Genomic DNA, 26,153 nt, shown 5'->3' with positions numbered 1-26,153 from the left:
AGGCCTGCTGGGTGCAGCCCAACACACACTTATACGTGTCTTTTAGTGCTCAGAGGTCTACTGTATCTTCTTTGCATTTCTGAACTCAAGCAAGGATTATCCTTAGTAATAGGTAAATACCAATGCAAGGAAAGGGAGTCACCAATATACAGTTGTTGGGGAGAAGTGCATTTTCCTCTACCCTTCTAGATTCTTCTTGCTGGCCTAAGAATGAAATTGACATGAGCTAGATTGACAGGAGAAAAATCAAACAAAAGTTTAATAACATGTAGACATGGGAAAGACCCAGGAAAACTGAATAACTCACCAAAATGGTTGAAGCCCTCACTTAAATACCATCTTCAGCTAAAGACTTAAGAGAATGTTGGAGATAATGGTTAGGGACTTCAAAGAAGAGGAAGGAAATCCACATGGAGATGGAAAAGCAAGTGTTTGGGTAAACAAATAATTATTGGGTCATGCAAAGACAATGGAATACTGAGTAGACAGATTTCTAGGCCCTGCTGAGTTTCCCCCACTATGAGTAGCCCCTATTCTCTGCAGATATCTCTGGTGATACCTCTAATCAGGGAGCTCTTTATTCTTTCAGGCAGCTAAGGGGAAGGTCAAAGTTTCTTTCTGAGTCTTTTGGATCTAGATTATTTTCAGCTTGAACCAATCGCATGCCAAAGAGACATTTTGGGGCGGCAAATTGTGCCCCCCTACGCTGTCCAACCACCTCCCCAAAACAAAATTCAAAGCTTGGAGGAAACTTTGTGTTGACTGCTACAATGTGAAAATGGTTCTCTGTGTTTTGAAATAAAGGAAATTTGTGTCAATGACATTAAAGTGATAGAACCGGTTATGACACAAATGTAGGTAACTCCAAGGCAAATACCTGTTATTCACATTTTAAAAAGTAGGCCCAGGACTTCTATGAGTTGAAATTACTATTGAAGCAGCTTGCCTGTAATTATTACTTTGACAGAGATCTGCAAGGTTTAAAGAACCTGCTGTCAACTTCAGAACAACAAGGGGTGGGATAATGAGTGATATTTATAAAGAGAACCAATAGGATCTCTTTGATGATTTATTTACTTCCAGAAAAAACATAAAAGATGCTCTAAGATGGCATATAAAGTTCTTAACTTTTACTCTGAGTTAAGTTTACTTAAATGCATTATAAAATAAGATATTAAGGAAATACAGATAAATTGAAGAACTGCTTTTCTGAGAAATTATAAATACAAATATTTACTTTGTTTTGAAGAAGATATCTTCATAAAAAGGGACTCTTTTTTTCTTCACCTCACTACAAATAAGAATCTAGCACTTGTATGTAGCTTACTACATGCCAGACCCTGTTCAGAGTGTTTTACATATATTAACTCATTTAATACTCACAGTAACTCTATCAGGTAGGGACTTACTACTTCATTTTACAGATATAGAAGCTGAGGAACAGAAAGGTTATGGGTGCTGTTCAAGATCACATAGTAAGGGATGGAATGTGAGCCGGGCCTGAGCCACCGATGATGTTTGAGAAGGATGGTACCATGAGACAGCACATGAAAGGCTTAAGCACATGGATTCTGGGGCACAGACTACCTGGGATCAACTATTGTAATACCTCAAAAGATTCTAAGATCTTTAACTTAAAATGTCTTTTTAGAATCCTCTTAAATATTACTATTAGTTTAATCAGCTTTTTAATATCACATAGCCAATAAATTTTGGAACTAGGAAGAGAAAATAGATGCTCTCAGTCCTAATCACAAGTGCTACTGTAGTAGAGAGCCTGACACCATTTTTTATGTCTGACTGCTGACAAATTTTAGGTCGCTCTCTGTCCCTTGCCCTCTAGACCCATATTTGGGTAAGATAGGAAAGCCCCATCTCCTCCCTTGGTGCAGATGGAAATACCAATTGCTAAAGCCCTGACCGAAGAGCTGGAAACTTGCCCAGCTTCATCTGCTGACCATAATAAAAACTCCTAATCCAACCCCAACCTCTTTGCTCAAGACATTCCCGACCAGTTTGGGTACCAGCCTTGCCCTCCCCCCAAAATCTCTTCATGTGAGCAATAAACCTTTTCATATTCTTGATGTGTGTGTGGCATCATCAGACTTGACTTTCAAACCAATTTTGGGTGAGGGGTTGGTCTAACCCTCGCTGGGTCACCACAAATATCTAACCAATACCCACGTTGTAAGAGCTAAGTATTAATCGTTTTCACTGTATCATTATGAAATTAACAGATAATAGTTTTCTGAGCTTGGCCTCGTGTAAATACATATTTGCCTTGAAAGGTTCACATTTCTCTCCTTTTAACATATTAATATAGTTAAATTTGAAGCCTTAAACCATATACTCAAAATTTTATGAAAATAACTGATAATTACCCCAGAATAGAAAATGGGATCATTTTATTGTCAGTTATAGCAGGTACTCAAAAAATTGAGTTGAATTATTATATGATTCAGTAATTCCACTTCTGTGTATATACCCAAAAGAATTGAAATCAGGGACTAGGATAGCTAGCTGTACACCCATTTTCATAGCAACATTATTAACAGTAGCCAAAAGGTAGAAACAACCTAAATGTCCATTGACAGATAAATGGATAAACAAAATGTGCTCTACATATACAATGGAATATTTTTCAGCCTTAAAAAGGATGAAATTCTGACACGTGCTACAACATGGATTAACCTTGAAGACAATTATGTTAAATAAAATAAGCTAGGCATAAAGGAACAAACTTAATGTTATATATAATTTTACCACAACAAAAATTAAAGTTTATAAAATTACCCCAATGGCATCTTATGACACTTCTGTCTTTTCTCATATATATATATTCTTGAATTCGCAATGCCTTTTCACATGTTATGTGATCTGAATAAGACTTTTGTCCCAAATGAACATGGTGGATTGAGTGGCTTCCTGAGTTTTGATATTCTTTCCTCTAATAGGGAGGCTCCAATTCTAATAGGGTTTTTGAGTAAAGAATATTTCCTCCATATGAATTTATAGAATATTACTGCCAGTATTGACTTCAAAAAATTAAGGTAACCATAGTTACATTTTTCTTCCTTTCTTTCTCCCACTACATGGTTTAAAATGGTTTAAAAAAAAAAGACAAGTAATTACATATTATACACATTACACTTAGTTAAATCCTATGAAAACTATGTTTCTACCTATACAGATTTTTAATAGTTTCCAAAGAATGTATCAAGTACCATGGGCATGATGAGCAAAATTCTTTCCCTGAATCTGATTTACGTTTTCCCTGATCTAATATAAGCAGTAGGGGAATAATATATGCCGTCCCAAAATGTCTTTTTGGCATGCATACTAAAAAAATGTTGCCTGCCATTTCAGTAGACAAAAGATGTTGCCTGCCATTCCTGTAAACATAGAATGTCACCCTCCATCAAGCCATCAGCCACTGCAGTTGCCCCTGATGGTGCACCCTGCAGGGAATTCAGGATGGAGAAAAAGAGGATACTGGCCCTAGGTAGTTAAGATGCTTATCTAAGGAGTAATTTCAGTAAGTCCAAACTCTTGCACCTTCCCATACATAGAAAAGCACTAAAATCATTAACTTGAGATGTCTATTTTTGTGTGATTAGCAGTAATCTTTTGATGTTCGACAACATGTTTGTTTTGTTTTTTCAGCAAAAATTCCTATATACCCTGGCTTCTCCCTTACCTCTTTGCAACAAGTCCTCAGAGCTATCTGAGAGGCCGTCTCCCAGGCTACAGTCCTCAGTAAGGCTCCTGAATAAAACATAACTTGCAACTTTTAGGTTGTGTGTTTTTTCAGTCAAGAGGCATGTGGATTATTTCACAATGAAACAATCAAGACCCAAAAGGAAGAAACTTTCACCTCCTCCTTAGGTGCCTAAAGAACTTAGATGGAGGGCTGCTTCCAAGAATAGAGCTCTCACCAGAGATCTCTGCAAAAAGTATGGGCTAGGTGTAGTGGGGGTAACCGAGCCTAGAGATCAGAGTCCATTCTGTCCCATTGTTTCTGCATGGCTCAGTCAACATTGTTTTTTTTTTTTACCAAAAATTTGTTTTTCCATCTCCATGTGAATTTCATTCCTCCCCTTTGAAGTCCAAAACCACTACCCTCAATATCCTCTTTTGTCTTTAGCTGAAGATGGTATTTAAGATGAGGGCTCTGGACATTTTCCTGAGATACTCAGTTTTTCTAGATCTCTCCTGTGTATGCATGTTATTAAACTCTTGTTTGATTTTCTCCTGTTAATCTGTCTCACGTCAATTTAATTCTTAGACCTGCCAGGAGAACCCAGAAGAGTAAAAGAAAATTTCTTCCTCCTCAACAATCAGCGTACATTAACAAAAAGAAAGAGAACTGCTTTCCATTTACATAGAGAAGATCAAATTTCATAAAGATCCACAGAACACACAAAAAAATTAGGTGAAAAGAAGAGATACCTTATTTTTTATATGAACAAATGGGAAGTGATTCACCCCACTCATCCAAAGTATAAACCTAAATTCTCAGAGGAAGACTAGGATGTAGTATATAAAATTGACTCATCATTATATTTTTATGGGATAAACATGAATCTTTATGCAGTTTCTTAAGTATGAGCCAAACTTGTTGTGGTATTGATTGAGTGGGCCGGGAAAACAGTAAATTCACTACTCTTTCCAGGGAAGACTTAGCCTCCACATAAGAGTAAACTCTATTTATTTCTGCAGTCATCTCAGATCAGTCGAAGTGAGCATTTTAATGAGGAGCATTGAGGTCATCTTTGCAGGCTAGGGCTTTGCTCTGATTGCTTCCATGTCCTCATCCCAAACGCTTTAACATTAGAGGTGAAAACCCTCTAGTCATCTTAATCTTCTTCCACTTATTTCAGCAAACAGACTGCTTGCCGAGTGAAAATAGGACATTTATTATGTTGTGAACTCCATCAGCATAATTAGTTATATTGTAGTCTGATACATTACAACAGGGCTTTAGGGTCTGTAGAATTACAATAGGGAGTACAGCCTGAAGCCATGCCTTTTCTTAAGCAGTACATTTGAAGAACATAAAAACTCCTATCATCTCTTCCAACAAATACTCAATTCAGTTTTCTGTGTTTCTATGCACTCTGAGAAGACTATTTTCTTCCTAGAAGGGGATTGGGGTGGGTATGGGTACCACTGCATATTAAACAGCCAAACTATCCTAACATAAAATAACACACTTAAGGGGCTTTCCTGGTGGCGCAGTGGTTGAGAGTCCGCCTGCCGAAGCAGGGGACACGGGTTCGTGACCCGATCCGGGAAGATCCCACATGCCACGGAGCGGCTGGGCCTGTGAGCCATGGCCGCTGAGCCTGCGCGTCCGGAGCCTGTGCTCCGCAACCGGAGAGGCCACGACAGTGAGAGGCCCGCGTACCGCAAAAAACAAAAACACACTTAAGTATGTTATAGGATTGTTACTCTAAGACACATGGATTTTTAGTATGCTAAAAATCAGAAGGTATTTTATTCCATTTTTGGAGCTTGCTCTAGAGGACCTATCCCTTTTCTTTTTCTCTTGTTTTTTTTTTTTTTTTTACATCCCTAGGCTTACTAAGAAATTATGCCTCATATTTTTAACACATTTCCTTTACCATGAAACAAGCCTCTGAAGGGATATACTTTGTGCATTATAGTTAATCATATTTTTATAATAGATACCATTTTATGTTATGCAAATTAAAATACATTGCAATTTTAAAAAGACAATTATGTAGAAAATCTTGTCACATAGATCTTTGTATCTCATTCTTTTTGTTCAGTTTTTATAGTGCCTATTCAAAGCAGGGATCCTAGAAATGGATGATTTGTTTTACTGTCTACTTAGTTTTAACACAGCATTAAGAGTGTGACCTAAAGATGTATATGATACATTATGAGTGCATGTGAACTGGGTTTTTTTTTTTTTTTTTGCGGTACGCAGGCCTCTCACTGTTGTGGCCCCTCCCGTTGCGGAGCACAGGCTCTGGACAGGCAGGCTCAGCGGCCATGGCTCATGGGCCCAGCTGCTCCGCGGCACGTGGAATCCTCCCGACCGAGGCACGAACACGTGTCCCCTGCAGCAGCAGGCGGACTCTCAACCACTGTGCCACCAGTGAAGCCCTGAACTGTTTTGTTTTCTTTTTTAAATCTAAATATTTAGAAGTATAGAAAAGAATTGGTACAAATTATTTAACTTGCTTTTGCTAACTACAGATATATTAGTGTCTATGAAGAAAGTGATGAAATTTAGATCCCCTATACTAAGACTCAACTCCCTTACAATCAAAGTAAGTTATGGCATTATCATTTGCTAGCTTTATATGATCATAGATGTAATGTGGGCATTAAAGTTATTATAATCCTATTAGCATATGGTCACTAAGCATATTAATGGTCAAACTGAAATAGGAGAGAATGGGCAGGGCACAACCTTAAAAAGAATGACATAGCCCTTGAGGATAGTCATAAACTGGTTAGAACTAACTAGGTCCAAGATGGCAAAGATTTGACTTCCTGTAGACCTTGAGCCTTATTATATGCTCATTGTAATACATTAGCATATGCTAAATGACACAACACAGGCAACATGACAGTTTTGAGACTAACCATAAAAGGCTAAAAGGTGGATGGTGGCCCAGTTCCTGGAAATCTCTGTCCCTTCCCGCAAATAGTTGGAATAATCCTCCCACTTGTTAGCCTATGAAATTACTCAGCACATTAAAAACTAACCACCCCACATTTAGGGTCCTCTCGTCTTCTGAGATGGCCCACACTCTGTCTGTGGAGTGTGTTTCTCCCAGGGCCATTCTTGCTTTTTGAGATGGACCACATTCTATCCATGGAATGTTTCTCTCTCTAAATAAATCCACTTCTTACCTATCAGTTTGTCTTTCACTGAATTCTTTCTGTGAGGAGACATCAAGAACCTGAGTTTCATTAAGTCCTAAGACCAGGTGTGTGATATTAACTAAAAGACAGGGAATTCAAGTCCCAATCTGGGTTTTGGCTGGATGCAAGTCCTGGCCCATGGGTTCAAATCTCAATCTGAGTTGTGTAGTTTTAGCACTGTGAAACTCAGTCATTGATTTGCTTTGGGGGGTTTTATATTACTATACTTATATAAATGCTTTTAACCTTTTATATATGTATTTGTTAGTAAGACAAATATGACTAAATAGGTGAATGACTAGTGTTTTAAACCCCTGCTATCCATATCTGAGATTCTACTCTGCTCTGTTTTAAATTTAATCAATTTTAAAGATTCTCATCACCTCTGCCTTAAAACACCTCATGAAATGCTCTGAACATAAGAAAGGATGCCTTAAATGGATATCTATTCAAAGCAATTGGTTTGAAAAGTGATTATTTTTAAACCTTATCAACCTTTATTCCTAGACATGTTTAGCCATGCAACACATTCATTAATATTAGAGCAGACGGAAAAAAGTAATAAAGGAGTCAAGAGACAACTGATTTTATAGGAAACAGTTAACTCTAAATAAAGACAGTAGTTATTGATCAAAAATAAAACTCCTAACCTGACCCAAGGCCATTATTTTCATGGCTAACACCTGAAGAGAGAGAATGAACAGTTGCTAAGTGCTGCTGTTATTTGGAATCTGAGTACCTGAGGTCTTTTATTTACTCTTTCTCCACACGTTCACATATTAACCATTAAAGGAGGCAGGCAGAGCACGCGTAACAAGATTGTAACTTTAGGAAGGGAATATGGAAGCACAGAATCAGCAACAATGAAGTAGGAAAGGGATCTAATGGTCTTCCAATGCAAATCCCTCATTGTTACAATGGATAAAATAAAGCCAGATGTTTTGACTTGCAAAACTGTGACCAAAACACTCCTAGTATTCAATATATTCTTAATAACTTCTCTTTTATTCTCATTTCAATTTTTGAATTTACTTCTGTTTGTTAAAAAAAAAAAAAATCTTCCCAACCTTCCCTTCCCAAGCATGTTTTTGAAGAATCCAGTTTAAAATAATTTACACACAAATGCCACAACCCCAAAATGTATGTTTTCTTTCACTTTAGATTTCTGTGGGCATGAGCCATGAACACAATCTTAAGATAAAAAGATTTGAGGCTAATACCTTTTATATGCTGTGTATGTACCTACTAAGTAGATGTGCTAGATTTTGTTCCTAATGACTGATGCCTGTTTAGTCTTCAACTTAATGAAGTTTCCAAAGTGTATCACTTTAAGATGTCCTGTGAACTTAAAATTATCAATTAATGATCACCCATTAAAAGGGAATCCCATCTTTGTTTATAATATTAAATAGTCCAGAATTTGTTTTATGACTTTTATATATGCATTGCTTTTTATATGACATAAACTGGCAAGACATTTTAAAATAGTATATGAATATAGTAGGTAAATATGGTGAAAAACCAAAATTTTTATCTTTATAGTTTATACATTAATAGTTCTTAATTGCTCGAATAAAAACAACAAAGGAACTTGTAACCAAGCAGGATACCATGAAGCCTTCCCAGGACAGACCTCTCCTCCATAGCCTCTAATTTAGCTCCTCTCTGAAGCACCTAGATAATAGTATCTAATGCACATTCCTGAGTTGTTTTACAGATGCTAAAACCACCACCAAATGGAGGAAATTAACTACTTGATGACCATGAGCATGTAGCCTTCAGACCTATTGCCCCCTATGGATTGATAATGTTAACTCCTGTGACACTGCCCTGTTACCTCACCATCAGCCAATTAGAGGATTGTGCATGGGGTGATCACGTACCCTGGGACTCCCCCTTCCTCACCTTGCCTTTAAAAATGCTTTCCTGAAACCCATAGGAGAGTTTGTGTTTTGAGCACTAGCTGCCTGGACTCTTTGCTTGGCACCCTGAAATATACGCTTCACTTTCCTTCACCACAACCAGGTGTCAGTAGATTGGCTTTACTGTGTGCTGGCAATAGGACCTAAGTTTGGTTCATAATAAAATCACTATGTAGGCAACTTCTAAGAGTACCCTATGTATCGAAGGAAGATATACAATGATTTTTAAATCTCAATAGTAGTAATGCCAAATCTTACATAAGTTATTGCCGCTGATTTTAATATATAAAATGAAATATATATTAATGCATATACATGTTCATAATTTTGATGTTAATAGGTTAATTCTCACATGAAATGATGTTAAGTATTTATAAAGATATACTTAAAGAAACTGTCTCGGACAAGATGCTTTCCCTAAATTATACAGATGCTAATTGGAAAGCAAAATTAAATCCAACTTTTCTCTTTTTGCATACATTGTTCTTTTTAATACATTTGTTGCCTCATTACACCTCATCTACTTTATAATAAAGAGGAATTTTATAGTATTTTTTAGTGTCTAACAGGTACTTTCATGTTAGCACAAAGTAGAATTTTGAGTACAACAAAAGACAGAGCCAAATAACACTTACATGTGTTAATGACTAATATTCTTTAGCAATAACAGGACTATCCTCTTAGCCATGCCTGAGTCTCAAATGATTCCTTTACTCACACTGTTCATATTCAGTTTTTCCTTTCAATTATAACACCAGCACCAACTGAACTAGTTCCTACCTTTCAAATCCTATTGCTTTCATTTTACACACACTGCTACTCTACACCAGAGCCTTAGCCTCTGCAGTGGGAATTCATACCAGGCGAGGCATCAAGAGGTATAAATAAATATGTTACAGATGCATTTTGTTAGGTTAATGTGTATAGAGTTAGGTAAGTGTGTATCTATTTAGCTGAATGATGGCTTCCCATTAGCTTTACTGTGTTCAGATGTGTCCTGATAAGATAAATATCACCTGTGCCTTGAATAGGAGCAAAGCAAAAGTATGGAAAAGTTGAACCCTTCATTTGCCCTTAGTTCAAAAGCCTCTAAGACTTGGAGGTCATCAAAGACTTTTATAACAAGAACATATCTTCCATGAGGTCCAGCTGCTATGTCATAAAATTAGTAAACTGTGGCACCCTGTGGTCATATCCAAAACAGTATTTTACATAAATGATGAAACTATGACATGTGCAGATCAACAAAGAGAATCAGTGTGTTACAAGCTTCACATTTTTCTCCTTTGGGCCAATTTTTCTCCCTTTAGTGAACCCCACACACAGCTGATACTTGAGTTTATTTGTAGTCATTGGGCATGCAATGATAAACAAGACGTGGTTGCTACTTTGATAGATGAATGGAGAGTATACACATAAATAATCACAATGCAATGTGAGAACTACCCACCAAGATACTTAACTGTGGCTAACTGATCTGATTTGTGTAAGGTCGTAGAAAAATAAACCATCGAAAAACATGGAAAGGTCAATTCTTGAACATCATCATCATCATCGTAACCATTATTACTTTACTAACAACACAATGCAGGTGTGGTGAAATATGTTAAGATGTAAAAAAAAGGATGCTAAAATTATGCGGTATTTAAAATATGGCATGTTCAAGGATATTAGAGGAGTTCAGTGTGCTTGGATAAATAGAAAGAAAGAAAAAAGTATACAGAAAGCAAAGATGAGATCCTGAAACAATACATTGCTATTGGTGGTGAAATGTCATCGCAGATTAACATTATGGAATATCATAAACAGTTGTTTTAAAAAGCAACACTGTCAGTGATAAAGACAACACAGAGACGTGCAGAGATATTGAAAGTAAATGGCATAAGGGTCTCTAGGAATAGTTATGAGGTTAAGTGTAAGGATGGAGAAAGGAGAATTGATATGACAATTTGGGGAATAATTGTGAGGATTGTGATACTGAGGACATGTGAGAGAAAGTATTATCCAGATAGTCAGGTTCCCAGATTGTTTTAATTGAGTATATGACAGTGACTTTGAAAGCGTTAATGTAAAAAAAATGGAGGTTAGGAAAATAATTATAAGGTCAATTTTAGAAATTACAGGTTGAAATAGTATAGTGAAAGAGAGCACACAAGCTGATTGGGAATGCATTTAAGAATATCACAATATTAAAAAGGAAGATTATGATATGTCGTATCGGCATGCTGTAGGAGATAAGTAGAGAAATCTCTTTAAGGAAAGTATGAAGTCAAAAGCAACACATACTTAAGAACTGAAGAAGATGGGGGTGGGATGAGGGAGAGAGAGAATCAGTGAGAAAGCGAGAGAAAGAACTAATTTTTCAAACATTGTGGAATAATGTTATATTTACAGAAAAGTCACAAGAATATCACAGAGAATTTCCATAAACTCTTTACTCAGCTTCTTCTAGTATGAACATATTATATATAAGTATGAGTTTCTCATTACTTTAGCAACAGATTACCAAAAAGTAGTGGCTCAAACCAACACAAATTTATCAACTTACAGTTTGGTGGTCAGAAGTTCAAAATGGGTCTCAAGGTGTCTGCAGCGCTTTTATATTTTCTGAAGGCTCTAGGAGAGAATCCAGTTTCTTGTCTTGTCCAGCTTCTAGAGGAAGGACACCGGCATTCCTTGGTTTAGGGCTCCCTTCCATCTTCAAAGACAGCAACATCCAGCCGAATGTTGGGGCCCAGGGTAGGCGGCCCCAAAATTAATATGCCTCTATGGCATATTAATTATTTTGAACTAAAGTTACCTAAGAAACAGTCAATGCGAGAGGCACACTCTCTGAAAGGAATAAACCTCTTCTGTGAAAGGTGCACTCCCTGAATCTGAAGGTAGAATGATACCTTTATCGCCAGAGAACAGGGAATCTGCGGGGAAAAGCGTGTATAAGCAAATCTTGTTACTGCTCTAATTTACTATCCAAGCCCAAACTCTGTTTAGATTCTTCACTAACTGAGCACCCAAAAACCTAAACCACAAGAGGGGTAGGGGGAAATTTTCCCTTGCCTACCATGGATCTTTCTTAGGCTGCAAACTCTGATACTGACTCTCCTCCCTTCCTTCTCCACATTTAAGAGACCTGTGATTACATTGGGTCCACCTGGTTAATCCAGGCCACTCCCCCTAATTTAAAGTCACTTTATTGGCAAACTCAAAGGCCAGCTTCTACCTTAATTCCCCTTTGCCATGTAATAGCACATATTCACAGGTTCCAGAGATTAGAATGTAGACAGCTTTGGGAGAGGGGGCCATTATTCTGCCTACCATCATAACTATGGTTTCTTTGCCAAAATGAAAAACATAATAACATAGGCATATTACTATTAACTAGTATCCAGAATCTATTTGCATTTCACCAGTGTTTCTACTATTGCTCTACAGCACTGTTTTTTTGTATAATAGGGAAGCCAGAGTAGTAACCTGCTCAAAAATGTCTGGTTCAAAAGTTTGTGTAAAATGAATCCCAGATCATAGGCATGGTCACTCACAAGTCTCATCTCATACAAAGCAACCTTAAATGCGATATCCCAGCCACACTGAGGCTCATGATGACCTAGGAACATACACAAAATAGCTACCCAATATTCTCCTATTTTAAGATATAAAAATTTTGAAGAAGTTAACTTGGAATTTTCTTTTTACTGTTCAACCTTTTGTTTCCCATAGGACCCACTTCTCACTATTTTCACTCTTCCACTCTAATAGATTATTTTTTGTCTGGATTACTCAATAGCTAGCTAATAATTCTTCCTACTTCTGTTATTTCCCATCACAATATATATTCCACATAACAGTTCACGACATCTTCTTAAAATATCACGTTGCTATCATGCCCTGAAACTCTGAAGGCTTTCTTTCACACTAAGAATAAAATTCCACCTCCCTATCCTGAACTAAAAGGCTGAACATGATCTATCTCACCCTCCAGACCTCATTTTCTATCACCATTCTTCTGGTTTATTCTGTTCTCAACTTTACCAAGCACATTCTGTCCTCACTGTTTCTACCTAATGTTTCTTCTCCTTTGAATATTCTTCCTCTAAGTATGTGCAGACTTGCTCTTTATTCCTTTCAGATCTCTGTTCAAATGTTCCCTTTTTATAAGGTGTTCAAAAAGAAATCTAAAATAAAAAGTCCAATAAAATGCCAGTCTTTTCTCTCTTTTTCACTTCTTTAATATAATATCATTTAGTACTATCTGTATATTACCTTTAAATATTAAAGTTAAATCAAATTGCATACAATGAATATAACAGTTAATATTTCCAATTATTATTTGCATGGTTTCTAGATGCCAGGCATTGATCTAAGCATTTTAGATTAAATACTTTGCTCCCAACAACTCTCTGAGGTGTATAGCATAACTATATTTATTCTACAGATGAGAACACTGAGGCACAAAGGAGTAGGTAACTTGCCTGAAGATACATGGCTGCTTAGAGGCACAACAAAGTACCCAGCCCCACTGGGCTGCTTCTGAATCACATGATGCTTACCACTGTCATGCTGTCTGTTAGGTAGGCATGAAAAAAAAGAAAAAAACTTTAATAATTGTTAAAAAAAAATTCAAAAAAAGTTTTTCTTTACCCATTTCTATCAAAAGATTTGGGTCAGTGAAATTTAGGGTATTTCTAAGCACCATCTTCATTCCTTTCAACAGCTGAAACTTCTGCTTTATCCAATTACTTTTACTCAGTTCAGGCCCTTTCAATTTATTCTCTTGATTAATGTATATATAAAATAGTCTGAGAGCCTCTCATATGTCCTCCTTGATCTAATTTTCTAATTCTTATGTCTAATACAGGCAATTTATCTCTGCACCATGGCTTTTGTCTTTCTCTTAAGGCTGCCACGTGCTTAACCAAATACACTACTTTCATTTTACAACACTTCTTGTGTCCCATAACTGAATTCTCCCATCTGAAAGGAAAGTTCTGTAGGTCCCATTGCATTGAATAGTTGGATAGTGGGTAGCTGGAAATCCAGGAGCCTAGATGAAGACATTCATGTATATATGGGTCAATGCTCTTATGAAATATCTGCTGCCTTTCGAGGTATCAAAAGTAAGACACACACCAACAGTAAGAGCCCACTTTTAATATAACAAAAATATTTTATATTGCCTACTAATATAAAAATAGGACATTCTATTAGTATAGGCAAGTGTATTTTCCTACCATCATCTGGCACAGTTCCTTGAATTCCCTTTACACTTTGGTGCACACTTGGGAGAATTGGCTCATACAAGGTAGTCCTTGGTAAATCTAACCATCAAGTTACTGAAGTACTGCCAATTTGTAACTAGTCCCATCTCCTTCAGCAGTTACACTTAAACCCAGATTTTTTTATATCTTGCTGATAATATATCGTTCAAGATGGTGCATAACAGGAAACAGCTATAATCTTATAAACATAGACTCTTGTGATTCACCAATAGTTTCCATTTCTCTAAATTCTTATCTCTGTAGAATTAAACCTCTAATTAATTTGTTTAAAAAGTTCCAGAAGAGCACATATTTTGTCTAGGATAGGCAGGAAAAAGTTCACTTCAGTTTTCTGAATGGATTTGTTGGCAGAAATAATGGTTAATGTAATGACCTGTGTTATAACTGTATAAAAACTAAATTGTAGACTACTTTGGGAGGATGTTAAAAATCCATGCAGGATTTGGAAAAAATCTAATGCAGGTTACAGTTTAAAAGGATCTATTTTGATTTTTCTCAAAGGAAATAATTATTTTCACTCAGACATACAGTGTATGGTGCTTATTGGCTTAAAAGTATTCTCTTAGTGACAAGATAATTCTTTCACTCATTAAACTGAAGTGTTCTTAGCACTTAATATCCAAGCTTATAATTCCTGCAAGCATTCTGTTTCAGTAATATTAGGTGTTTTGACAGCATCAGACAGGCCTTGCTAATGTAGCATCAAAATACTTCACATAGCATGTGGTTCATTTTAAGGAGGTCTTTTATATTTGAAAGACACCTTACCTCCTGATGGGATAAAATGTATCACAATATTACTATAAAATATCTCAAATAGGAAATATATTTCTTGACGCCTAGAAGAAATCTGTGACTTTTTTTCTCAAACTGCCCTTATGTGGCCAGTTGTATTCAAGTACTGTTTCAGTAAGATTCAGTATGGCAGTTTACCAAGGCCTCTATAAATAAGTGCTGGGCAAAAATCATCACAAAACCTCTCTAGAGTCTGAGCTGGCCTGATAAGAGATAACTCAACAAAAATATGGTTCAGACAAAGTGTCTTTGCCTACTATGCCCGTTATATATTTGTACCTTTTCCCGTTATAGAATCCACATCTCTCCTCTATGTGCCCCCATCAAGCTCCTTTCCTTTGTGCTGATAAAGGCGACATGGAAACACAATAGTATTTCAGTTAGATTTGGAGTATCTTCCCAAGCAGAATTTATGATGATGTCCGGGTTATAAGGATAAATGATTAGTCCATTTTACCCTTCTCTTTAAGTCTGAGCTAAATATAGAAATGCAAATAAAACTGGAGAGGGAAGTGGCATTGCATTGGCAAAAGAAGCAGAGGCATCCATGCAGGAATTTAAGGAATTTCTCCTAGGTATAGTATAGCTACTACTAGATTAAGGGGAAAGTCAGTGGACCAACCACTACTCATAATTGCTTGGGAGTTGGGTAGAACATATCCACTCCAATACGTCTTTACTAGTACATTTCTAACTCCAAGGATTGCAGATCAACAGCAAAATTATGGAATATACCATCATCTCTGAACTGTCTGTGGTAGCACCTGTTCCAGGCCTACATTTGATCTAGCTATACACACAAGGCAAAAATAAGAAACAAAGATAACTAATTCCACCATGAAAAATGGGGACACTGCCCTACTTCATTCTCAGTTACCATACCAAATATAATTCATATAAGATTACTGAGATAATCAAATCAATTTTTTGACTGAATCTAATTACTGTCTTGACCCTCCATTTATATTGGATTAATCTCACCTGTTCAAGTAAACTCATCAAATTTGGAAAAAAACTTAGTTAAGACTGATGTTCTTCCCTCACTAAATAATCTGTGTTCTCCACTTGTAGGTCTAGGGAGAGTGACCATATTTCCTTGTTTCCTTGAGATAGTATATGCCTATTGAACCAGCTTAATTACTAATAGTACTTTTTTTTTTTTTTTTCCGGTACGCGGGCCTCTCACCGTTGCGGCCACTCCCGCTGGAGAGGGACGCGCAGGCTCAGCGGCCATGGCTCATGGGCCCAGCCGCTCTGCGGCATGTGGGATCCTCCCGGACCGGTGCACGAACCCATGTCCCCTGAATCGGCAGGCGGACTATCAACCACTGCGCCACCAGGGAAGCCCACTAATAGTACTTCTGATTTAGCCTAAAGTACCTTAGTTTGGTTGGTAAATAATATTACCATCTTAGATCTAGGTGACTTCTGCTACAGAGTCCCCTCATTACAACTTTGTGACTACTTTAGAACAATTGTTCTTCTCCTCAAAGCAATTCTTTTGCCTCTTCAGTATCCTGGGACATTCAACTATTCGACTAAGCCACAGTGATACTGACTGAATTTCTTCTCAGTTATCCAGAGGGGAGAGGAATATAGTTTGATGTGTCCTTGGTTTCTCAAATAGTCGTTGGCACCTATCATACTGCTTAAGAGTTAAACGTGACATTGGGGTGGTGGGCAGGAAGCAGAGCTGCTTCACAAAAGCCCTAACAACTTCTAAATCTTGATTCACTTTCTAATATATCTTTTAGACCTCTTAAATTATATACTCTATTGGTGACAGGGCACGGGTGATGGGAGGAATGAAAATTCTGATCAATTACATTTTCAAAATTATATCCTACCTAAAATTTGCTTTAAAACTTCAAAGGACATAATTTTATCCTTCTATTTATTTGTTTCTTGAAAACTCTATGGGGGCAATATCATCTCATGTAATCCAGTGAGGAAGCAGAAATCTAAACATGATCTATGTTAAATGGTACTTAAACTCTTCAGGCCTCAGGACCTATTTCTTATGGCCACTGACCATAGACCTGTGTCTCACCCAGCTTCACAAAGGTTTCTAAAATTTTGGTGGAAAAACAAATATATAATTTTTCTATATATACATACGTATAATATATATATAAATAAATATCAAAGTTTAATAGCATTTGTGTGACCTAGGCATGCACTGTGAATAATAAACCCTAATATTAAGGATTTAGATCAAGTTAAATCATGGTACACAGTAAAAATAAACTATTCTGTGGGAATGAATACAGGAAAGGTACAAGATATATGCAATAATACTATATTTTTTGAAAAAGGAACTGTCAGGTATCAGACAACTTTTTTTTTTACATAAACAATTGTATCAACTAGTAATAAATTTACATTAAAATTTGACTAAAATATTTTATACAAAATTATTGTCATAAATCATATAGTATCTGAACTCAGGATAGAGATAAAAAATAGCAATGCCAAATTAGAATTGAGCCAATAATTTAGGTGTTTCATAATTAGAATCAGTAAAGGAAAATATAAAATATTCTCCAGAATTTATAGACTTGTGTAAAGAAAGGAGATGATAAAAGAACAAGTAATAAAAAATAGATATAAGCATACATATAAAAATATTTCAAAATTAGAAAGGAGATTTGAGAAATAAACAATGAACAAAGATATAACAAAAGGAAGTCAACTATTCTTGAGCTGAAGATCTTTGAATAAGCACAACTGTAAAGGTTCATCAAGTATTACCAAAAATAAATTAACAATATTCCTAAACACATTTTGGTGCAAATTTTGGATTTTAATGATAACAAAAAAAATCTGTAGTACTACTACCTATACATGCTGAAAATAATTTAGCCCCAGAAATCAACTTTAAAATATTTAAGTAGAGAAAACAGTGGAGCACCATTTATGTAGCTTGAAGAGAAAAGGTCCGTAAACTGATATTTTCATACTCAAACCATTTGCAAGGCCTGGTAAGAGATATTACCAGAAATGTAAGGATTAGAAGATAAACTACTGGAAAAGGAGATATTATAATTTGCAGTTGATATACTTGTTTACATGCAAAATCTAAAGAAATAAATTGAAGATTTTGGGACTCAAAGCATAATTTTACTGTCTTTGAAGATCTTATATTAATGTTAAAAGAGTTATTAAATTATTAATTTGGAAGTAAAAATAAAACATGCAATAGAAACAAGAGTATAAAGTAGCTAAAAATACATTTAGTAAGAAATAAGCAGGATTCATGATAAGAAAATTATACGCTTTTAAGAAATAAAATATTTGAATAAAAGGGATATGATGCACATGAAAATTTTTTACTTTGTTTTCTAAACCACTTGAGAAGTTAAAATTTCTAAATATTCTCATTGGAAGTTTTAGAAATAATAATAAAAATATTTAAGCTTTGCATTAAAAAATGAATGAGAGTGTCAGCTTTTTAAAAATGAATAAAGAAAATACATAATAGAAAGGGAACAAATTTTGATCTGTAAGATTAGGTCTGAGGATCTAATGTAGAACATGGTGATTATAGTTGATAACACTGTGTTGTATAATTGAAATTTGCTAAGACAGTAGAGAACTCTTACTAAAACAAAAACAACAAATAAATTTTAAAAAGTATAACACGTGAGGTGATGGATGTGTTAATTACTTAGATGGGGGAATCTTTTCACAATGTATACGTGTATAAAATCATCATGATGTACATTTTAAGTATCTTACTACTTTATTTGTCAATTAAATCTCAGTAAAGCTAAAAGAAAATAAATATAGAAAATGTTCAAGGAAAATTGGAATAAAAACAAAATGAAACATTTTAATTCCTGCCATCCTACTTATAAGATTTTTTACAATCAAATTATAAGACAAATATTTTTAAAATATACATCATTGTTTAAAGTCCACAGAAATGTCTTTCATATGGTCAAATTGCATTTAATAATTTAAGCATTCATTCTCTGCCATACACCAGAGTAAACAGTAAATAATTGTTCACAATCAGGAACAAGGTAAATACAAACTCTTCTGCCCCTATGCTGTAGTAAAAGAAGAGGCAAACAATTGTGCAAATTAAAAGACAAAACAAACAAACATAAAACTAGATAAAACAATAATAAATTGTATTAAGTGATAAGAAAACAAGTGCTACCAGGGAATCCAGAAAGTAATGGGGAGGTATCACATCACTGGGTTATTTAGGTTATGTCTGAAACGTAAGAAGTTAATAGACCAAAATCTAGAAGGATACTCCAGGTAAAAGAAATGAATAGCCAGGGCAAGACCTTGGTGCTGGATATGGATTGGCATGTTCTAGGAGCTGACAGAGAGTGTTGTGGCTGGAGCCCAGTGAGAAAGGGGAAGCTGCCAGAGATGAAGCTGGAGGAAGAAGGTTGAGCTGGGTCACTAGGTCATGTTAAGGAATTTGGATTGTATTCAAAATCTAATGGAAAACTCTTACAAGATCTTAAAAAGTTGACCGACATGATGTAAATTACAGTTTTTTCGAAAACCACTCTGGTGAAGAATGTACGAGAAAGTCACTGGAGAAAGCAGTTAAGAGGCTATGTCAATGGTCCAATAATTGATTGTGGCTTGGACAATAGTGTTACCAGGAGAGATGGAGAGAAGTAAAATGAATTAGGACATATTGCAGAGTCGGAAAGGACAGAATTGTCATTGAATTGGATGTGAGGGCCAGAGGGTGGAATAAAGCATGGCTGTTATTCCTAACTTGGTATTTGGGTGGATTTGATTGCCCTTTAGTAAGGAAAAACTGGTGAGAGGCAAGTTCGGGACAAAGAGGAGAACTTCATTTTGGAGATATTAAATTTGACATAGCTTAGAGACATCAAAGTAGAAGAATCAAGTAAACTTGGATTGTGACTTTGGAATTCACAGGATGGATCTAGCAGGAGGAGTGCCTTTGGGAGTTATAACCATATAAGTACGTATACCGTGCACAGGGTGATGGGGAGGAGATGGGGAAAAGAGCAATGAAGCATCTTACTATTAAGAATCAAGTAATATTTAGGAAAGTAAACAAAGAAATAGCCCCCTTTATTGTCTGCGAAAAAACTGGATCATGTAACATCATTGAAGCAGTGAAAATGGTGTTTCGACTGTCAATTATTTGAAATGTTCTGAGAATTCAAATTAAAGTAAGAATGGACAATATCTGTTTCTGTTGTATCTGGTAATAAAAAGATCACTGTTGACATTGATAAGAAGCAATGATAAAACAATTACAAATTGGGATAAACTATTTTTCTTACAGAAGTCTTACGAATATAAAAACAACATTTCATATCTAATTACCTGGTAATTCCTTCAAGGATATTATCATCAAGAAAAAAAAAAATCAAGAAATGTTTAGAGAGCTTTGTATACAGGCATGTTTTTCAGTTATTTCTAATACACAAAAAGTGGCAGACTACCTAATATTCAATAACAGAGGATTGGTTTTAAAATGTACACTCATAAAATAAAGTGTTATAAAATTATTAAAATCATTTATTAGAACAATAACTGATTTCACTGAGGACGGTTTTGGTACGTAGTTTTTAAACTGAAGGCCACAAAATGATATTAAAACTATGAATTTGTGAAAATATGTGTCTATACGCATCAATCCAGCTAGGCATCCTTTTCTTTTTGACTTAACTGTATTGCTTTATGTTCAGAAAACTTCGAAAGCAATGGTTTAATTCATTTGAAACATTAAAACTTTTTTTGTGGCTTAGTATGTACTAATTTTATTGAGAATGTTCTAAGTGTGCTCGAAAAATGTCTTCTTCTCTTGGTTGTAAAGTCCTTGGATGTACTTCAAGTTGACTTTTACTAATTCAGCTATTAAATTTTTCAATATTTTTGTGTATTTCTACCTGATATTTTCTGAGGATTTGTTAAAATTCTCAACTACTATTTATCTATTTATCTATTATTATTTATCTTACAGCTCTGGCAGTTGTTGCCTCATATATTCTGAGATACGTGGTGTGTGTACATACGTGTGTGTGTGTGACTTCTTTTTTGGCTTTATAGTATATCTCATCAATTTATTGCAGTGATTGTGATATACCATATTTTTGCCCTCATATTTGCTTCTATATACAATATAGTATTTTTGTCTCATGTTTTTCCTTTCCTGTCTTTCATTGGATGGGTTCACTATTCTGTTGCTATGAAAATCATGCATTCTGTTCTAATTTTTCTTGTGGTTCCCCTAACTTACTGAAAGTCATTCTTATGTTTATGTATCTCTAATGATTATTTAATTTATGAAATTAAATGTAGTTAAGTGGAACCACTACTCAAAAACACACTCACCTACCTCTTGTTTCCACATCTTCTGTCCACCATCATTACTGCTGCATTACTATTGTCTGGAATTTCAGTTCTGGAATACAATATAATGTTTAGGCACTCAGACTGTTGTAGAAAACAATATTTTACTAAGCTATTTACATATAATTTTTCCTCATATAGATTTTTATCTTGATTTTTCTCTCCTTGAAGGAGTGTGTATCAGAAATAAGTCAATCTTTTCCCAGAGTTTACATGGGACAGACTTAGTTTACCCTTTGACCAGTAAAATTATAAATATTAATTGATTAATTAATAATTATTTATCACCTATTAAAAATTAATGCTAGGAAGTGTCCTAGTTTGGATGATAAATGATATGAGTACCCTCTATAAGAATTTTCAAAGAGGATAATGAATTAAACATTCTGATACCTTGTATTTCTCAGAATAATTTCTCCTTTCAATTAAATGAGACTTCTACTGGATCTAAAGCATAGGTTTGAGGTTTCATTCATATGCCACTTTGAAGATTTTACTTCAAAGTGTTCCTCCACTTGTCATGGATGATGTTGAAGTCATCTGTCCAACTAAACTTATTTTTTGTAGGAGAACCACTCTTTTTTCAGAAATAATTTAGAAGGGTCTTTGTTTTATAGATTATAAAGTTTCAGTGAGATGTGCTTAGTTGTAAGTTCATTCCTCATTTTTTAAACAGCCTTATTGAAATATAATCATTACACAAAAACTGGACATATTTAATGTATACTATTTGATGAATTTGTAGATATACTCTCACCTGTCAATAAACCATCAGCACAATCAATATAATAAATATATCCATCACCTCCAAAACTCTCCTCCTCCCCATTTGTTCATTTGTTTGTGTGTGATTTGTGTGTGTGTGAAGACAAGTTGAGATTCACCCTCTTAATACAAAATTTTGAATGTTCATTACAGTATTAACTATTGGTACTATGTTGTACAATAGATCTCTAGAAATTATTTATCATGAATAACTGAAATTTTATAACTGTTGAACAACAAATCCCCATTTCTCCTTCTCCTCAGGCCCAGGTAACCATCATTCTATTCTCTCTTTATGTGAGTCTATTTTAGATACCTTATATAAGTAGGATCATGTAATATTTGTCATTCTGTAACTGGCTAAATTCACTTAGAATTATGTCCTCTAGGTTCATCCTGTTGTCCCATATGGCAAGATAATTTTTTCTTTTTTTAAGGCTGAATAATATTCCATTTATTTATGTATCACATTTTCTTTATTCATTCATCCATCAATGAATATTTAGATTGTTTTCATTTTTGGCTTTTGTAAGTAATGCTGCAATGCACATAAGAATGCAGATATCTCTTTGAGATTCAGATTTCAATTCTTTTAAATATATAACCAGAAGAAGGATTGCTAAATCTTATAGTAGTTTTATTTTTAATTTTTTGAAGAAGTTCCATACTGTCTTCCACAGTGGCTACACCATTTTACATTTTCACTAACAATGTACAAGAGTTACAATTTCTTCACATCCTCGGGAAGGAACACTTCCTTTTTCTTTTGTTTTCTTTTTTTTTTTTCTTGATAGTAGCCATCCTAACAAATGTGAGGTAACATCTCATTGTAGTTTTACTTTTCATTTCCCTGATAATAGGTGATGTTGAGCATTTTTTCATATATCTGCCTGCAATTTGCATGTCTCCTTTGGAGAACTGTCTATTCAGGTCCTTACCTCAATTTTAATTGGATTACTGGGTTTTTTTACTATTAAGTTGTAAGTGTAGCTTACATATTTTTAGATCCAAACACCTTATCAGATATATGGTTTGTAAATATTTTATCTCATTCTGTAGGTTGCTTTTTCACTCTGTTGCTCGCTCCCTTTCTTTTTTAGGTGGTGTAGTTACATTTGGAAGTATACCTTCCTCTCAAATTTTTTGAAAGACTTTGAGAAGGATTGATGTTAGTTCTTCTTTAAATACTTGGTAAAATTCACTGGTAAAGATATCTAGCAGTGAGATTTTCACTGGTAGGTTTTTGATTACTGATTCAATTCCTTATTCATTATTGGTCTGTTTAGAATTTCTATTTCTTTATTATTCTGTCTATGTAGGTATGTTTCTAGAAGTTTATTCATTTTTTCCTAGTTTACTTAATTTGTGGCTAATTGTTCATAGTAATTTCTTATGATTTTTCTATTTATGTGTATCAGTTGTAATATTTCCTCTTTCATTTATAATTTTATTTATCTGCATTCACTCTCTTTTTTCCTTGTTTTTCTTACTTTAGCTAAAGGTTTACCAATTTCGTTGATCTTTTCAAAAAGCAGCTATTAGGTTTCTTTCTATTGTTTTTCTATTCTCTAATTATTTCTGCTGCAATCTTTATTATCTCCTTCTCCTAATAATTTGGGAGCTTAGTTTGTTCTTTTATTGTTTCCTTGAGGAGAGAAGTCTTTCTACTCTTTAATGTAGATATTTAACACTATAAATTTCCCAAGTATTGTAAGTCATTTGTTAGAAACTGTGAATGTTGATGTTATTTCTCTAGCCTGAAAGTTGGGACTTTTGGAAGGTGATTACGTCATAAAGGTGCCTTTGTGATTGGAATTAATGCCCTTTTAAAAGAGACTCCTGAGAGCTATCTTGTCTTTTCTACTATGTGAGACCATGGTGAAAAGAAGGCTGTCTGTGAACCAGAAAGTTAGTTCTCAGCAGACACTAAATCTGCTGTCAGCTTGATCTTGGACTCCCCAGACTTCAGTCTGTAAGAAATAAATTTCTGTTGTTAGACCACTTAATTTATGGCATTTTTAAATAGTATCTTGCACAAAGACAATAGTTTATTCCTGTTTCCTAAGTTTTCCCCCAATGTGCTTATCCAGGATCTCATCCTGGAGACAACATACACTCAATTGTCATGTTTTCTTAGGCTCCTCTTGGCTGTGACAGTGTCTCAGACTTTTCTTTTATGATCTTGACAATTTTGAGGAGTACTGGCCAGGTATTTTATAGGGTACCCTATCAGAATTTGTCTAATGTTTACTCATGATTGGATATGGATTTTGGGGAGGAAGACACCAGTTAAATTGCCATTTTCATCATATCATATCTAGGGTATACACTATCAACATTACTTATAACCGATGAGGTTGATCTCAATCTTCTCGTTGAAATGCTGTTTGCCATGTTTCTCCATTGTAAAATTTTCTGTATTTTATTCTTTTCCATACTGTGCTGTATCAAAGGAATTCACTATGTAAGGCCCACAACTAATGACTGGGGAGTTATGTGCCCCCTCGTTGAAAGTAAAGAATCTATATAATTAAAAATACATATTTCTGATGGTAGATTGGTCTTTCTTTCCCACATTTATTTTTATATCATTGATTTATATCCATATGAAATCATGCTTATTTATTTTATACTTTGGGTTATAACTCAACATTACTTATTTTGTTGAATGAGTTGTTTCAGTTTTGGCTATTGGGGGCTCTATCAGCTGGCTCCAATTTCTCCTTGACTTACCACCATTTTTGTATTGTTTTTTTGTTTGTTTTGTTTTGCGGTACGCGGGCCTCTCACTGTTGTGGCCTCTCCCGTTGCGGAGCACAGGCTCCGGACGCGCAGGCTCAGCGGCCATGGCTCACAGGCCCAGCCGCTCCGCGGCATGTGGGATCTTTCCGGACCAAGGCATGAACCTGTGTCCCCCGCATCAACAGGCGGACTCTCAACCACTGCGCCACCAGGGAAGCCCCTGTATTGTTTTTGAGCACTCCTTTAGTTTATGGCCTACAAGATATTCTAAGCCCATCTTATATACTGCCTTATTCTATCCTACAATCAGCCATTTCTCCAAGGAGTTTTAGTTCCTTTGACTGGAGAACGATATTAGAAAGCAATATCTGGGAACTAGGTGTGCTCATTGCAACTGGGATGTCTTTGCTTCTAAGCCTTTTTATCAATATCTGAGAGCAAGGAAATACATTAGTGTATACCAATCCATATACATATATGCCATCCATTTACTTAACTGTTTAATTCTAGTAAACATGTGTGGTGGTATCAGAATTGTTAACCCTGAATGGAAACAACTTTATCAACTAGAATACAGTGCTTATATAAAGTTCATTGGGCCTTTAATCTTACAATCTCCACTCATTTCCAAAGTTACTTAGATCATTATCTTTTACTTGACTCCTTCAGTGTTGTTTCATATAATTATAATAGAGTTAAATTATCTTGTCACACTCGGCAAGAGGACTCCCCAGCCTCCTAAATAAGTTTTTTTTTAATTTGCATGTAGTAAGGTTTACATTTTTTCCTGTAATGTTCTATGGGTTTTGACAAATACATAGCATTATTTGTTCACTATTACTGTATCTACAGAAGTGTTTCACTGTCCTAATTTTTTTTTCTATGCATCATTGTTCAAATGATATATATATATATTTTTTGGTCTGGTTTCCCTGAGCCAAACATAAGAGATAATATGGAGTTCACTGTTCATTAGAAAAGAGGAATTGAACTTTCCAGTTTAGGGTAATACACACAAAAATATACAGGAACGCAAATGCATAAAATGTATTCAGGGAGGGATTGATAGGCTAGACTTTGTGGAGCCCTTGGTTCATTTTATATAGAAGGATTATTGGAAATGATACTGATTAAATAGATTGTAGTCCAATTCCCTTGGAAAACCAACCAAATACCTTTTGGATTTTATTCGTATGGATTTGGGAGCTATCAATATTTTGGAAAATAAACTCTCTAGCCTAAAAACCTTTAACATATACTTAGTCTAAACTCCCCAAATATAAGAAGCTACTGACTCAAGAAGCTACTGTTCTCATATAATTAAATACTAACAGGAATCTGGAATACTATTTCTTTCTAAAAATGATGACAACGAACCATTCTCCTGTGAATT

This window comes from Monodon monoceros, unplaced genomic scaffold (genome assembly GCF_005190385.1).
Source record: "Monodon monoceros isolate NGI ecotype Baffin Bay Population unplaced genomic scaffold, NGI_Narwhal_1 Super_Scaffold_8, whole genome shotgun sequence".
In the NCBI taxonomy this organism is placed as follows: domain Eukaryota; kingdom Metazoa; phylum Chordata; class Mammalia; order Artiodactyla; family Monodontidae; genus Monodon; species Monodon monoceros.
This window is presented reverse-complemented; position numbering follows the sequence as displayed.